This window comes from Panthera tigris, chromosome F3 (assembly GCF_018350195.1).
Source record: "Panthera tigris isolate Pti1 chromosome F3, P.tigris_Pti1_mat1.1, whole genome shotgun sequence".
NCBI lineage: Eukaryota > Metazoa > Chordata > Mammalia > Carnivora > Felidae > Panthera > Panthera tigris.
The window spans coordinates 31011883-31030041 of NC_056678.1; the positions used below are offsets into that span (position 1 = coordinate 31011883).

Sequence of the window (18159 nt, forward strand, 5' to 3'; positions counted from 1 at the left end):
GTCGAAAACAGTGATAAATGGGCCAACCTGGCCCAACTGATGGATTATTAAATAAACACCCAAACCACAGCTTTTCTCTGCCAGCAGGCATAGAAGACTATGAGGAGGGATTGTAAGTGAAGGGGTTGGGAGTCGAGGGTCACGGAAAACTCCCTGACCTTTGGGTCAAGATCAGATTCTGACTAATCAAGGAGGGCTTCCAGGAGGAGGTTCTGGGGCTTCCAGCAGCTTTAATGAGGCTCAGTTGCACTCCCTTTTTTTCATCACCATCTCAACAGCCAACACTTCTCAATACAAAGGGCTAGAAGATGGGCTCTGACCCCACGGTTGGGTGAGTGGAGTCATCGCCCCAGATCTTTCACGATCCGACGCCTGGTCCCTTTAAGGCATCGAAACTCAGTGAACGTTCTACGGGAGCCTCGCGGCCTCCGCGAGGCGCGCTGACGTCACCCTTCGGGGAAACGGCTGACGTCACCGCGTCCTCGGCGAGTGGGGGCGGGGCCGTGACTCACCCGGGCCGCGCCCCCCGCCCGCGGCGGAGCGCACGTGAGCGCGCGCCGCGCCGGTTTCTAAGTTTAGCTCGGCGGTTTCGGTGGGGTCGGGCGAGGTAAAAGCGGCCGAGGGGAGTAGGTGGGCTGGGGGGGCGGCTCTCTCCGTCCCTGCTCGCCCCGCTGGAGGGCCTCCTGGAAGCCGAGGGTCCGGCCGGAGGGTGGAGCGCGGGCGCCCCCGCGGCGCAGCGCTCCGAGGGTCTCCCGCGTGCAAGCCCGGCCCCGCGCTCGCCCAGCCTCCAAGCAGGCGCTCAGTAAACGAGCCCCCGTTTCCGCCTGTTCGGCGACTCGGGACTTCCCGGAGAGTCCAGGGTTCTGGAAAGTTCTCCCAGGGTGCGGTGTGGGCTGAGGTCCGAACAGGCGCGGGGCCCGAGCCGTCGGGGCCCAGTTCTCAGTGGCCATGTGGGGCCATCGCTTAGCGTTTCCGAACTCGGGGGCCCCTCCGGGCATGGCCGGCGTCACCATCAGCGCTTGTTGGGGGTGGGGGGGGGCTTCCCGGGACACCTCCTTCCGAATTCGGCGTGGCGGTGGGAGGGACTGTGGCCGTTCTAGGGTCAGCCCAGCCACAGGGGCCTGAAGGTCACCGGATGAGGAGCCAGAGCTGATGCCACAAAACCGCAGGCTCCCGTCCAGAGGAGCCGGGGGGCATGAGCCAGGGGCGTACCAAGGTGACCTTCAGGAAACATTAAATCCTCGTTTTAAAGAAAGTAGCCCCAGACACCTTGGGAAACCGACACTCCCCCCGTTCTCGTGGGGGGAGGGAAAAGTCGTGGAAAGATGCTCTGTCAGCGTAAAGTGAACTGCGATTTTGACTTTGCAGAGCGGTGGGCCACGTCACAGTGACCTGCATTCCGTTGTTGGTGTGGCATCCTCGGGTTTCACAGGGTTTGTCTTCGTAGGCAGCTTCTTAAACAATGTTCATGAAGCTTTTGACCTTGTTAGATGGAGTGTCAGATACTACAGAAGTGTTAAATATAATGGCCAACTGAGACAAAGTCATGTGATAAATGGAACGTTTTCTAACGGGTGGGCCGTTAAAAATTTATTATTTCAAGTTTTCGAAGGCCATTACCTTTTTCGTATGTTCTTGTCTTAGAAATTGTGGAATCAAGGTAACTTTGTTGATGATGACCTGAATGAATGACAGAAACCCCTAACTCCAAACGTGTAAAGGTGGAGATTTTCAGATATACGTATGGAAACTGCAAGCGTTGAGGGCTTTATTCCCCTTCCGTGTCCATCTTAACACAGCTGAAAAAGGGCGGACAGTGTGGGATCTAACAGATCCATCCAGAAGTAGGCTTACTGTTTTGTATTGTTCATATAGCCGCAGAAGACTCTTTTTCCTAATATTGTACAGTTGCTACAACATTTTCCTTAATGTAATGCCTGTTTGGGGAGGGACTTAAGGGGAGCAGGTGTGAGTGATGATGAATCACGTTCCCAAACTGAGCTAATTTCCCTTTGTGTAGGCTATTGTTCTTTATATATGTAATGTGTAGGGACCTTAACGTAAAAGTTCTCACATTCAGAAATTAAGATTTTCAGTCCGGAAGTTGAGTTTTTGCTTTTAAAAAGACTTACCCTTGGAACAGGCCACCTGCATCCTGTAGGCGGCCTGTTTGCATTTCTGTGAAGTCTTCCCTGCCCCCAAGATGTACCTGCTCTCTTTGAGCTACTACATCTGTTACTTATTGTTCGCTATACTGTCATTGTTTGCTTAAGTGTTTGTTTCTCCCACTAGACTAAGCTCTTGGGTCTACGGGCTGGTGCCTTTGTATCTTTGGCATCTAGAGCACTGTTAACGTATTTTCGGAGTATTTTGTTTCATTGAATAAATGTGGGTTTCCCAAAGTAGATTGCACATTTTGCGAAGGGAGTTGTTTTTTTGTTTTTTGTTTTTTGTTTTTTTTATAGCTGAGGGGATTGAGCTGCAAACATATATAGTTGCTGTAGGAACACAGTTTACTTCTTTTCTAAGCCCACCCTAACTCAACCCCCCCCCACTCCCACCACTCCCATCACCCATGAGAAGGGAGCCAAAGAAAATAAAACAAACCCTAAATTATGTTGGGATCTAAGTGATGGGTGTACCTTTAGATTGGGGATTGTAGAACTTTGTCCTGCTCTCGGGCCATAACTGTAATCCACACACTTGACATTAGTTAGGTCCTTGTCACAGGGGAGTTGACTAGTCTTCATTTTTAAAAAAAATTAGGAATTTCAGAATCTCTCTTCTTCTGTGGATAGTTAAGACTGGTTGCTAAATGGGAGTGTCTTACATTGAAATAGATTTATTTCTGTGCAATGATAACTTCATGCCTACCCTGACAGATCATGACCTGGGCCGAAGTCTGCCACTTAACCAGCTGAGCCACCCAGGCTCCCCAGAAGGGCTACATTTTAATATCCATTGTTTAATTAAGAAAGAGTAATGTGTATGTGGAAGATTTTTAACAAGGTTTTAATTAGGGTTTTAGAACGTGGTTCAGCTAAATTTTCCCACACAAGGAGTTACACAAGTGTGATGAAAGGCAGAAAGTAACTTTCATGAAAACAGAAGAAAGAAAGCTAGAAGAAAAGACCAAGGGACACTTTGCTATTGGCTACATTCAGTTTTGACAATTCCTACTTCTTTTCACACCACCCTTCTCACCACTTTTAGGCACTGTTTGACCTGGATTTTTTTTCTCAAAATAGAGCTTTCTATAATAATAATTGTAATCATAATCATAATAATAGAAATAACTTCCATTTGTTGAGCACTATGTGCCCTGTGCTCGATGCTTTATGGAATTATTTCAGTTAATCTGTGTGTGTGTGTGTGTGTGTGTGTGTATGTATAATCTCAGAGATTTATTATAAAGAATTGGCTCACATAAGTACAAAGGTTGGCAAGTCCAAAGATCTGCAGGGTGACTTGGCAAGATGGAAACCCAGCAGAGCCAGTGATAATGGTTCCATTCCAGGTCAAAGGCAGGAAAAAGCTGATGTTCCAACGCCTTCAGGAAGGAAGAATTCCCTCTTACTGGGGAGAGGGTCAGCCTTTTTGTTTTTCTCAGGCCTTCAACTGACTGTATGAGGCCCACCAATGTTATGGAGGGCAACTACTTTACTTAGTCTACCAATGTAAATATTAATCTCGTCCAAAAACACTCTCGCAGAAGCACCCAGGATAATGTTCGACCAAACACCTGACCACCCTGTGGCCCAATTTAATAAATTTGTTAGCCATCATCCAGATCTATTTGATTTCCAAAGCTCATGCTCTTAATGTTAGTCACAATGTCTTCCTCCTACTCTAAGATTCACAAAGTAGCTTTAACCCTGGGCCTGCCTTCCCCTCCTCATCTGGAAGGAATGTCTGTCACAGTTCATTCCACTCACACGTGATGAACACACCTAATTAGGGCAGGTGTTTAAATGCCAGTAACCAAGCTCAGGATCCCCTTCCCCAATAGCACATACAACATACAAGAAAGCCATTCCAGCTTTCTAATTATATTCCAAGCTTTCTAATTTTGTATTCACTTAACACTTTGAACTGATTCCCTCCACACAAGCACATCCTACCTGATTCCTTGTTCGGTTCCCTTCATGTCCTCTTTGAAGGGCACCAAGCCAGTGAGCCCATGACCTTCCCTTCTCTCTACTGACCAAACTTGCTATTGCTTACTCTTGACTCATTCCTGCTATCATTGTCACTGTCATCTTAATTTTTTTTCTTTTTTTTACCTAGTTGGCGCTATTCTGTTACATCCTAGGGCACCTTCTATAGATATCATAGATGTCCTAATAACCACTCATTCTTCATTTTTTCACGAACCGCCTCAGAGCATTTGTTCTTAGCAAATTAGTTGTCCTTTAATATCCAGAACGTGGCCATTCCCAGCGAAGTAATACTTTGAATTTTTATTCGTTTTTTTTTGTTACATATTATTAAAGTTAAAAACATTAGAGAACACTAGAGATGGACAAAATCAGATTTTATTGATAGTCAAAAGATATGGTTGAGGCTGTCTAGATTTTAAAACCAAAAATGTTGAGATGGTATTGGGAGAGGACAGTTGTTAACAGATGTTACAGATACTAAGTTATCACTGAAGATATTGTTCCATTCTTCTAGAAGTTAATTTACCAAGCACAACTCACATAAAGGGCATTTTTATTACAGCCGCAAATTAAAAGACACTTGCCTTCCATATTAGAAAAAAGTCAAGTGCATATTTTTTGGTTGATAAATGACATCTGCCACAATTATATGCATTGAATCAAAATGAAAAACTTCTGTTACACAGTACGTTTATTCCAGGGTTTGCAGGGCTGGGAATTAACGTTAGTCCTCTTAATTTAAACTGACTTGGATTATCTGATAGAATAAAAACAGAGTATTAAAGTAGGGATCCTAAAAATCTAAGTTGAGAAGTTTGATTTGTAATTTGGTACTGTTTTTACAAGCTACGTTCCAAAGATAGGCAAGTGACTTTGGTCTGTAAAACAATTATGAGGCTGGCTCTTTTGTAAATGGTTTCTTGGGTGCATTTTCATCTATTGAAACCTTAATAAAAGAGGAGACATCACTTAGTTACCCCATCCTGTGTTTTTAATAGTGTTGTTGTCTTTCTAAACCCAGGTTTGTTGAAAACAATCCTGTCTTTGCCTTTGCATTTTTTTAGAAGCTGAGCTACAATTAGTTTTAGGACACAGTAGAATCTATCAAGTAATAAAGCTAGCTGGTGATTCTTTGTGCTTAACAAAGAATCTATTAAATGTAGAATTTCTAGCATATTCGGTAAGCAGCATTTATGGTGATATTCTGGAAGTTTAAATCATTGAAATTTTTAACAGACTTAGATTATTTTGAGATTTTAAAAATATGTATTGTCTTAGTGACCTTATGGTTATGATAAAGGTTTCGCAATCCAAATCCTTAAAAAAAATCTCGTAACATTTTTCTTATATCCTATTTTAAATGTTGATATTATCATATTGATTAATACCCAATTAGATTATTAGTGTTATAAATAAATACAAAAATTACTAGATTGGCTTCACTCCTGTAAATAAGATTTGTTTTATACCTAAATTGTAAACTATATTTTAAATTTTATTTTATTTTTAGCTGGGTAGTTAAGGTTTCATGCTTGTTTTTTTAAAATCAGGTTTGCTGAGGTAATTTACATGCAGTAAAATTCATTCTTTTAGGTGTAAAATTCTATGAATTCTGACACACACAGCCATATAAGTATTTCCACAATCAAGAGAGAACATTACTACCACCCCAGAAAGTTCACTTGTGCCCCTTTTAGTTAATCTCTTATCCTGACCATGAAATTTTAAATAAAATTAATGAAATAAGACATTTAAAAACATGTCTGATACACTAGCCTTGGGCCATTGTTGTTGTAAACTAGATTATAACTTTAGTGGGAAAGCAAATGTAATTGAAACAAACCTAAGTTTTTGAATATATTACTCAAAAGTTATTGGGTAGAAGTGTTAAAATGAAGTGAAAGATTGATTTAAAAATTTTTTTAAGTCTTTATTTTTGAGAGAGAGAGACAGAGTGTGAGCAGGGGAGGGGCAGAGAGAGAGGGAGACACAGAATCCGAAGCAGGCTCCAGGCTCTGGGCTCTGAGATGTCAGCACAGAGCCCAATACAGGGCTCAAACCCATGAACTGTGAGATCATGACCTGAGCTGAAGTTGGATGTTCAACCGACTGAGCCACCCAGGCGCCTCTGATTTTATTGTTTTATTCCATCTTCATGATGTAGTATGTTTACCTTTCTTCGCCATATGTCCATCTCAAATATCTTGGTATAACTAAGTCCTTAAAGCATTTTCTTTTGCTAGCTTGTATTTTCGTCTTTTCAGTGAATATTAAAAATAGAATACTCTTCCTGTCCTTCTGAAATAAGTAAGTTAAGGGCAAGGACTATGTCATCTTCATTGTTTATTACCATCTCTTCCATACAGAAGAAGCCTAATGTTGAATGAAAGAACTTTTAAGTTGTTTCAAGCTGAGCAGAGAGGGATTGGAGAATGACTTGGATTTTCTCAAATAAACATTGAGAGTATTGGTAATGCTAGGTTAAAACTTAAAAGTCAGTTAAAAACCTAGGTTTTAGAGTTGGATCTAAATTTCTTTCATCCTTTTTTTAAATTTTTTTAAAGAATTTTTTTATGTTTACTTAGTTTTGAGAGAGAGAGAGAGAGACAAACTGTGAGTGGGGGAGGGGCAGAGAGAGAGGGAGACAGAATCCAAAGCAGGGTCCAGGCTCCTAGCTGTCAGCAGAGAGCCCGACAGGGGGCTCAAACCCACGAACTGTGAGATCATGACCTGAGCCAAAGTCAGATGCTTAACCAACTAAGCCACCCAGGCGCCTCTTTTTAATTTTTTAATGTTTATTTTTGAAAGACAGAGACAGCATGAGTGGGGGAGGGTCAGAGAGAGAGGGGGAGACCCAGAATATGAGGCAGGTTGCAGGCTCTGAGCTGTTAACACAAAATCCGACGCAGGGCTCAAACCCATGAACCGTGAGATCATGACCTGAGCCGAAGTGGGACGCTCAACCGACTGAGCCACCCAGGTGCCCCTCTTTCATCCTTTTTTTAATTGAAGTATAGTTGATATCCAATGTTACATTAGTTTCATCTCTGCAACTCACTAGTGAGTTAACAATTCTATACACTATGCTATGCTCACCACCATAACTGTAGTTACCATCTGTCACCACATAACGTTATAACAACGTTATTGACTGCATTCCCTATGCTGTACTTTTCATCCCCTTGACTTACTTATTTTATAACTGGAAATGTTCATCTCTTAATTTCCTTCATTTATTTTGCCTTCCTCTCCTCAACACCCGCTGCTCTGGCAACCACCTGTCTTTTTCTCTTTATGTAGGAGTCTGTTTCTAGGGTTTTTTTGTTTGTTTTTCTGCCTGCTTGCTTGTTCATTTATTTTGGTTTTTGGATACCACATACAAGTGCAATCATACAGTATTTGTCTTTCTCTGTCTTATTTCATTTAGCATAATACCCTCTAGTTCTATCTATGTTATCGCAAATGTCAAGATCTCATTCTTTTTTATACCTGAGTAATATTTCTGTGTGTGTGTGTGTGTGCACATGTGTGTGTGTATGTATACATACAACATCTTCTTTATCCATTCATCTATCAGTAAGAATTTAGGTTGCTTCCATAACTTGGCTATTATAAATAATGCTGTAATAAACATAGGGATGCACATATCTTTTCAAATTAGTAGTTTCATTTTCTTTGGGTAAATAGTAGAATTACTGAATTTTATGGTATTTCTGTTTTTATTTTTTTGAGGAATCTTCATACTGTTTTCCATAGTGGTTGAAACAATTTACATTCTCACCAGTAGTGCATGAGGGTTCCCTTTTCTCCACATCCTTGCCAACACTTGTTATTTCTTGTCCTTTTGATATTAGCTATTCTGACAGGCATAAGGTGGTGTCTCATTGTGGTTTTGATTTGAATTTCCCTGATTCTTAGTGATGCTGGGCATCTTTTCATGTGGACCTACATTTGAATACCAACCTTATCATTTATTTAGCTGTAAAACTTCAGGCCAATAAATTTCTATGAGCATCCGTTTGCCTACCTATAAGATCACAGTAAAAAAAGTAAAATGCATGTCCTATCAGAGCTGCTATCAGGAGGATTTCAGATTAAAGCACTTGGCAGTGTCTTGCTCATAGCCTAATTCTTTTGAGTTGAAATCTTAAAGAAGGTATTTTAAATCACAGAACACTGCTATCTAAGACAGAGGAGAGAATTCGGTTTTAGAACGAAGATGTAGGTGGCTGGATCTGACCTGTGGGCTCAAGAGGAATAATTACTCTCCCAACTTGTGTTTCCGTTAATTACACATTTTGATTTGTTGGATTTTTCTCAGAGAAAAGAAATAAGAGTGGCAATGGTGAAGAGAAAGGAAACAAGATGGGGAAATTGACAAGGGGAGAGATACCGACTGAAATGATGAATGAAAGAACAAACAGAGCATGGCACCAAAAACAGAGTTAGTAATATTATCCCATGTAAGCTAGCTTGGTTCGTGGCATCTGTACTAAAAAAGAGAAAGGAGTAAGGAAGTTATATAAACAACGGAAAAAATAGCTATCTAAATATTTTGAAAAAAAATACAGTGAGAACCCCAAAGTTTCCTCTTATGCAGTGTTAATTTATATATAAATATGTTAATGTTCAGGAAACAGTGGTTAAGTTATTTGCTCTGATTTCCTAAAGTTGTTAAATAATTTGATCAATGCAATGGTATTAGAGCAGCTACATTATGAACATTATGAAACAGAATACTACTTTTTTTTATCCCCAAAGAGCACAGAAAAAAAAAAAAAGACTTTTCTGTGCTCAAAGTGTCAAGGGTGAGGGTAAAATAAGGATGATTTCAAATAAGATCTCAAAAAAAAAAAATCCTTCTCATTTGCCTTTGTCTCAGGAAGCTGAGGGGGTGCTCTGTCAAAATGAGGGAAGAAACCAAGAGGAAGGCGTGAGATGCTGGCACCAGGGATTCCAACTAGTGTCGCAAAGGAATAAAGGTAACTTTCTGAAATACTCCTAATATGGAAGATTGAAATAAAGAATTGAAGGAGTACAGGTGAAGGAAAAAGTTAGTTAAGAAATTAGGAGCTAAGAAGTAAGAGGAAGAAGAACACATACTCTGAACGTGTGCAGTTTCAAGAACGGGATAACAAATCTGGCCCTTAAGTCTCCTAGCATCCAAAGCAAAAGGGAAAATATACCCACTTGCAAGTTGCCTAATGTCCTTACGATAAAAACAAAGTGGTTGTTTCCTGAAAGACCTATTGTGGATCTTATAAAAAGGATCCTTTGCTCTTAATTGTATCCCCACATGTGTTTCATGTGACTGTTTCTTACAGTGTACCTTATGGCCCCAAAGCATTAGTAAGTAAAGGCAATTCTGTAAGGACTAAATAGTGCACTCCAAGGTAGACCAAGGGCTTGTGATTGGTCAGGATATTATTATTTATTATTTATTTATTTTTATTGTAGAGAGAGAGGGAGGGGCAGAGTGAGGGAGAGAGAGAGTCTTAAAGACACTCCGTGCTCAGTGCAGAGCCCAGTGTGGGACTCTATCCCATGACCCTGGGATCATGACAGCCGAAATCAAGAGTCCGATGGTCAACTGACTGAGCCACCTAGGCCCCCCGTGGATATTATTAATTGACATCCCATTAAACTTCATGGGAGGCTAGAAGGAGGTTGGTAGGTTAGTCTGTTATCCTAAACAGTTTAGCTCTTTCCCCACACTAGCCCCGTTGAAGCAAAACAAGTTATCTTTGTTTAAAAAACTTTTTTAATGCTTATTTATTTTTGAGAGAGAGACAGAGCCTGAGTGGGGGGAGGAACAGAGAGAGAGGGAGATACAGTCTGAAGCAGGCTCCAGGCTCTGAGCTCTCAGCACAGAGCCCAGCATGGGGCTCAAACCCACAAACTACGAGATCATGACTTGAGCCGAAGTCAGATGCTTAACCTTGACTGAGCCACCTAGGCATCCCCAAAACAAGTTCTTCTAACTATACTTGTCCTCATTAAAAGGCAGTTTTGTGGCATGTTCATTTGGGGTCTTGTGCCCTACCCCAAATGGCTCATCAGAGTATGCTTTCCTGTCTTAATTTCTTTTTTTTTAAGTTTATTTTTATTATTTTGTGACAGAGAGGGTGAGAGAGATAGTCCCAAGCATGCTCCACACAGCACACAGCCTGATGTGGGGCTCAAACCCACGCACCCTGAGATCATGACCTGAGCCAAAATCAAGGTCAGATGCTTAACCAACTGAGCCACCCAGGGGTCCTTACTTAATTTCTGAGAGAATTTTGATGAATGCAGTTTTTCTCTAATGCATTACATTTCCAATAATGTTTTAGTACCTTTAGGCTGGATTTTCTGGCTCTTCCATTAATCTAGCTCTGAATATAGTCTAGACAGAAAACTTTCTGATTGCCCTGTTCCTTCAACAGGTAGCATTTGGGATACCGTGTCCTTCAAGCAGTCTTTCATAAGCACTTATTTCCTATAACCAAGCTTATATTAATAATTAAAATGGTATTTAGTTAGAATCTATAAAGTTTGGACAACTAACTAGAATTTTCAGTTGTGTCACATATTCCCCTAACCACTAATGAGAATTTGCTGTGCCACCTGTACAGTCACCGGTTTTGAAAAATTCAGCCCCTATGCTTTCATCTGATATATTTTCCATGAATAATAATTATTAATGGAAAATCAAGTATAATTTTTATAACTCATTGAGTGTTTGCCATTATTTAACTTATAGTTCACTGGTTATTGAACAAGCATTATAAGTATGTTTTTAAAATAGCTTTTGAACTAACCTTTAGAAAGATAAACATTTTTTGCTATTAATCTCTTTTGTGTCTAGCAGAATATGTTTATTTACACAAAAATAACTAAATCTCTCTGATATCCTAAAATTTGAAACCTTAAAAGTTGATGTCTATTTGTGCAGTATTATTATCTGCTCTTCTCTGGGAAGTTTATTATATTTCAAAGTAATAAACTACACTCCTGCCACTTACAGGTCAGTTATTACTATGGTAGAATTTCTGTTGTCTCTAAGAGAGTCTAAAATGCTTGAAATTGAAGACTAGAAAATGCTGTGGTAGCTCAGTAGAACCCATGGTGACATTTTTATTCTGACCTGAAGTAAATTACCGTGTAGTAACGATTCAGTGAAATAATATTTCTTCCCAAATCAACATTTGTCATTGCTACAAAAATATATCTGTTTCTTTTATTTTTTATGACTGTTGTTAATTTTTGGCTCTTTTTAAAACGAGAAAAATACTTTTCTCAAACTTGATATGATTTATAAACAACGATCTCTGAAATAGTGATGTATTTGTATAAATAAAACTGTCATAAATTTAGAAATCAGTTTTGTAAGTGAGAAAATACCACAGATGTCAAAGAGGGGTTTTTTTGTTTGTCAAAAATTTTTTTTCCAAATTTAGGCAAATTATTTTGACTTTAGAAAAATCTGTACAACAAGAATTTTCAGGAGTGATGTTATCAAGATGGCAAAATAGGAAGCCCTGGATCCTGCTTCTCTCACAAACACACCAGTTCAGCAACAATTCATGAACAAATTCACATTATGTAAAATCCAGAAACTAATTGAAAGGCTCTTACACCCTAAGTGAATATGAAATCAGACTCAGCAAAGCCAGTAGGGAGATTCAGGATCCCTTTTCACCAGAGTCCCTGTTCCCAGCACAGTGCTATATAATCAGGAAGAGAACCCCTAATTCCCCGTTTCTCCTAGGGATGGAGAGATTGGTTCGTGCATTCAGCACCCCAGCATTTCCCAGGGGGCTCCCAGAGGACTGGTTTCTATCTTTTAAGTCTTAGAACTCTAATGGACTAGCAGAATCTAGCCACCTGAGAGAGAATGGAAATAGCAGCTTGGGCTGATAGATGTTATGGATCTTCCCTCCTTCTAAGCATGGAGTGAACAGATGTCAGTCTTGGAGCCCTGATGGGTCTGGTGCTGTCTAGCCACCTCAGGGAGAAAGGAGACTGCGGTTTGGACTGATAGATGCAACTGTGTCGCCACCCCTGGCTTAGCACAGAGTGAGCAGACAAAACCCATGCTTCCTACTTCTCCCTGTAGAGAGAAAGAGTTGATAGAGTCCCCCAAACCTTTGGCAGGGCTGACAGTGGGAGTCTTCTCTTGTATGAGGTCAGTCCATGCACACAGGTGCAGGTGCCTGCTTTGTCCAATGTACAGACACCAACACAGACAAGGAAAATGAAGAATCAGGCAAAGGTGTTCCAAACAAGGAAGCAATATTAATTTCTAGAAACTGACCCTAATGAAATGGAATTATAGGATTTACCTGACAGAGACTTCAAAATAACTGTCATAGATGCTTACTGAGATCAAGAGAAAAGTGCATGAACAAAGTGGGAATTTCAACAAAGATGTAGAAAATATTAAAAAGTACCAAACAGAAATCATGGAGCTGAAGAACACAATTGCTGAACTGAAAAATTCACTAGAAGGGTTTAACAGCAGACTAAATCAAGCAGAAGAAAGAGTGTGTGAACTCGAGAACAAATCATTGGAAGTAATTCAGTCAAAAGAGCAAAATGAAAAAGAATGAAAGAGAGTGAAGAAAAGTTAAGGGATTTATGAGGCATCATCAAACAGAGTAATATATGTATAATGAAAGTCCCAGAGGGGAAGAGAGGGAGAAAGGACCAGAAAGCTTATTCAAAGAAATAATGTCTGAACAAACCAGGGGGAGGAAATGAATATCCAGATCCAAGAAGCCCCTGACACACTAAGTGACCACAAAGAAATCCACACTGAGACACAATCAAATTGTCAAAGGTCAAAGACAAAGAATTTTGAAAGCAACAAGATAAAAGCAGTTTGGTGTGTACAAGAGAACCCCCCATAAGACTATCAGTGAAGTTTTCAACAGCAACCTGCAGACCTGAAGGAAGTGGAATGACATATTCAAAGTGCTGCAAGGAAAAAAAAAAATCCAACCAAGAATACTGTACTCAGCAAAATTATCCATCATAAAAGATGGAGAAATAGACTTTCCCAAACAGATGAAAGCTCAGAGTTCATCACCATTAGACCTGCCTTACAAGACATGCTAAGGAGAATTCTTCATGTTGAAATGAAAGGGTGCTAAATAACAACATAATAGCATAAGAATACATGAAACTGTGGTAAAGGTAAATACATAGACAAATACAGGATACTGTATTATCATAATAGTGGGTAAGTCAATTTTAATTCTAGTATAAAAGCTAAAAGAGAAAAGTATTAAAAATAAATATAACTAAAAAATATGTTAAAAGGTATACAATATGAATGCATGTAAACTGTGACAATAATAACATAAAGTGTTGGAGGAGAAGTTGAAATATAGAGTTTTTATACATAACCAAACTTAAGTTTATCAGCTTAAAACAGACTGTTACGGGGGTACCTGGCTGGCTCAGTTGGAAGAGCATGCAATTCTTGATCTTGAGGCCACAAGTTTGAGCCTCACATTAGGTATAGAGATTACTTAAAAATAAAATCTTAAAGAAATAGACTTACAACTATAAAATAGTTTATGTACGCTCCAAGGTTCACACACACACATACACACACACACACACACACAATTCCTATAGCAGTTACACAAAAGAAAAAGAAAAAAGAATTAAGGCATACCAATGCAATATGTATTGCCACCTACAAAGGAAAACAGAGGAAAAATAGACAAAAGAAGTAAAAGAGTAATAGAAAACAACTAACAAAATGGCAACAATAAAGTCTTCCCTATCAGTGATAAAATGCAGATGGATTGAATTCCCCGTCAAAAGGCATAGAGTGGCTGAATGGATTTAAAAAAAAAAAAAGTATACTGTTGGGTCTACAAGAAACTCACTTCAGATTTAAGGACACACATAGGCTGAAAGTAGAGAGAAGAAAAAGATATTCCATGTAAATGATAAAAGTGAAGGGGTAGCTATACATATATTAGAAAAAATAGACTTTAAATTTTAAAAATGTCATGAGACGAAGGACATCATTAATGATTGAAGGATCAAGCACTAGAAAGAACAGTTATATATGCGCCCAATATCAGAGCACATAAATATATAAAACAAACATTGACAGAAGTGAAGGGAGAAATAAATCACAATACAGTAAAATAGGATTCTTTGATATCCTACTTTCAATAATGGATAGACCATCCAGATAGAAAGTCGATAAGGAAACAGAGGACTTAAACAACACTACTGACCAAATGGACCTAACAGACATATACAGAATATTCCACCCAAAGCAGCATACACCTGCTCATGTGCATGCAGATTCTTCTTCAATGTAGATCACACATTAGGTCACAAAACAAGTCTTAGCAAATTAAGAAGATTAAAATCATATCAAGTATCTTTTCTGACCATAATGGAACGAAACTGGAAGTCAATAGCAGAAGGAAACTGGAAGAAAATTCATGAATATGTACAAATTGAACAACACAGTCTTGAATAACTGCTGGGCCAAGGAAGAAATCAAGAAGGAAATTAGGAATACCTTAGAACAAACAAAATGAAAACACAATATACCAAAACTTACAGGGTCCGGGATGAGATGGTTTCACTGATGAAGTCTATAATGTTTAAAGAATTAATTGAGAAGAATTTCTCAAACTCTTCCAAAAATCTTCCTGAAGATTAAGGAATATGCACTTTATGAAGTCAGCATTACCCTGATACCAAAGCCAGATGAAGATACCACCAGAAAAGGAAACTACATGCCAAGACTCCTAATGAATATAGACAAAATACTGGCAAGCTGAATCCACCAGCATGGAAAGAAATCCATGTATATACAGAGGATCGGTCTTTGACAAGGGTGCCAAGAATACACAGCAGGGAAAGGATAGTGTCTTTAACAACTGGTGCTGGGAGAACTGGGTATCCACATGCAAAAGAATGAAATTGGACCCTTTTCTTACACCATACACAAAAATCCACTCAAAATGGATTACTTAAAAATAAAACCCCAAACCGTAAAACACCTAGAAGAAAAAAGAAGGGAACAGTTTCATCACATTGGCCTTGGCAATGATTGACACTAAAAGCATTGACATCAAAAACAAAAGTAAGTGGGACTACATGAAATTAAAAGTTTCTGTGCAGCAAAGAAAACAATCAACAGAATGAAAAGACAGCCTATGGAATGGGAGAAAATATTTGCAAACCACATATCTGATAAGAGGCTAATCTTCAGAATATATGAAAAGGTTGATTTATATGTCAGCCAGATGCCCAGATATCTGGTAAGACATTATTTCTGGGTGTGTTTGTGAAGGTGTTTCTGGAAGAACTCAGTATTTGAATCAGTAGACTGAGTAAAGAAGATCCACCTTCACCAAAGTGGACAGGCATCATCCAATCCATGGAGGGCCTGAACAGAGTAAAAATGTGGAGGAATAGTGAATCCTCTCTCTTTTTGAGCTGTGACATTTTCTCCTGCCCTTGCACATCAGAGCTCATGGTTCTTGGCCCTTGAGCCTTTAGTCCTTACCATCAGCCCCCCTGGTTCTCAGGTACTTGGACTCATACCAAATTATACCACCGGCTTCACTCATTCTCCAGATTGCAGACGGCAGGTTGTAGGACTTCTTAGCCTCTATAACCATGTGAGCCAATTCCTATAATAAGTTACTCCTTGTATAAATATACATGTAAATATACTATTGGTACTGTTTCTCTGGAGAATCCTAATACAATATATGAGGAACTCGTAAAGCTCAATAATAAAAACAGACCAACGACAACCTAATAATCTGATAAGAAAATATGTTAAGGACTGGAATAGACATTTCTCCAAAGAAGACATAAAAATAGCCAATAGGTATGTGAAAAAATGCTCAATGTCACTAATCATTAGAGAACAACAAATGAAACTCACAATGAGGTATCACCTCACACCTCTCAGGATGGCTATTATCACAAAACAAAAGACAAGTGTTGAGACTATGGAGAAATTGGAACCTTTGCAGACTTTTGGTGGGAATGTGAAATGGTGCAGTTGCTTTGGAAAACTATGGAGGTTCCTCAAAAAATTCCCAGTAGAAGTACCATATGACCCAGCAATCCCACTTCTGAGTATCCAAAAGAATTGAAATCAGGATCTGGAAGAAATATTAGCACTCCTATGTTCATTGCAACACTATTCACAATAGCTCAGATAAAGAAAGAGCCAAAACTTGTCTATCAACAGATGAATGGATAAAGAAAATGTATATACATACAAGGGAATACTATTCAGCTTAAAGAAGGTAATTCTGCAATATGTGATAACATGGATGAATCTTGAGAACATTATGCTAAGTGAAATAAGTCAGTTACAGAAATACAAATACTGCATGATTCCACTAATATGATGTATATAAAATTGTCAAGTTCATAGAATCAAAGAGTGGAATGGTGGTTGTCAGGGATTGGCGAGAAGGGGAAATGGGGATTTACTAACCAACAAACATAAAGTTCGTTAAGCAAGATGAATAAGCTATAGGGATCTGCTGTGTAATATTGTACCTATGGTCAACAATAATGTACGTTTAAATTTTTTGTTGAAAGCATAGATCCTACCAGTATTTTGGAATGAGTCAAATAAGCCTCTCTTATTCCTTCTTCTGCAGTCTCTGTTTCATACCCTCGAATGGGCATGGTCTGTTTTTGTCTATATGCTTGGTGGGCTTGGTGTCCTTAGTGCGTGTGTGTGTGTGTGTGTGTGTGTGTAATATGAATGTTTCAGTGAGATATCTGCCTTTCCACACCCACCTTCTCTTCCATCTTTGTACCCTAGGATCAGAGTGATTTGAGGGACAGTCATAACTTTCCGACACTTTTCATAAAGGAAGTGTCTTTACATAGTTCAGGTGTCTGCTAAACATTTTCCTCAAGTAAAGACACATGATCCCCTTGCATTAGATTTACAATTTCAATTAGTAGAGGGAAAAGAGAGACATAAAATCATTTTTAGAAGAGAACTTGGCATAGGATGAGCAAATATCAGGCCACTGGAAATAAACATTCTATGGGAAGAGGGGCCCATAGTCCAACCCAAGCACTGACTTGGGAGACCTGGATTTTACTGCTGGTGCCTCTCTATCTGGGACACCTAGTCTGGTCCCTGGGCCCCTGTTTGTTTCTTTACCTGGAAGATGAAGGGGTTCAGTGACCTTTAAGATTCCTTCCACTTCTATGATTCTGTGCTTTAAATGACTTTCACATAACAGAGTACTTGAATTGCCAAAACTTAAGCCTTAGCCTTTTTTTTTGCATTGCTGTATTGTCCCTTCACTACATCGTTGTGATGTAAACATGAGTCTTTCAAAATTTCCACTTTTCAGATGGGAGTCTGAGCTGGGTGACTTTGGGTCATGTGATAGATTGCCTAACCTCATTTTAGGCGGCTTCCTTGGATCATCGCATGTTTAGGAGAAAAACAAGCTAGTCTCTTTCAAACAAAAGAGCTTATTCTACATCACTGTTATGTTGGCTGAAAGCAAGGACTTGGTTTGGGTACAGTCTCTACCACATAAATCAAGTCATCTGTAAGAGCCATTGCTCTAATTTCTGTAATTCTGTGACTTTCCACACCTACATCTGTATTTACACGGTAGAATCCTCCATGATCAAATCACAAATTCGTGTGATTCTTTTCTATATGAAAGAGAGGAAGGCAACTAACATTTTTTGAGAGCCTAATATACCCTAGATCTGGTGTTAATGATAATTACCTCTTTTAGTTTTTAAAGAGCTTTAGGAGATAAGCTCTTTATGTGTGATAAAATGGAAATATCTTCAGGATTAGTTGTAATGTTGAAAAAAAAGGTAAAATACAGATGAGCATTTATGGCATAATCCCATTAAGTTTTGTTGTTGCTGTTTTTGTTTTTGTTTCAATGTTTATTTATTTACTTTTTAAAAAATTCTTTTTAATGTTTTATTTACTTTTGAGACAGAGAGAGTCAGAGCATGAACG

General features: G+C 39.2%; 1 long non-coding RNA gene across 3 annotated transcripts in view; it reads left to right on the forward strand.

Moving 5' to 3' along the window:
- Positions 1 to 1439: 1439 nt before the first annotated feature.
- The window catches only part of LOC102951923, a 53481-nt gene continuing 36761 nt past the window's right edge, over positions 1440 to 18159 (forward strand). The window contains exons 1-2 of one of the 3 annotated variants that reach the window (XR_006213822.1): positions 1440 to 1574; positions 9043 to 9142. This is a non-coding gene — a long non-coding RNA (uncharacterized LOC102951923). Of the gene's footprint in view, positions 1661 to 8485; positions 8605 to 9042; positions 9143 to 18159 lie in introns of those variants that run through there. The other 2 variants (XR_006213823.1, XR_006213821.1) reach the window with 2 other exon arrangements.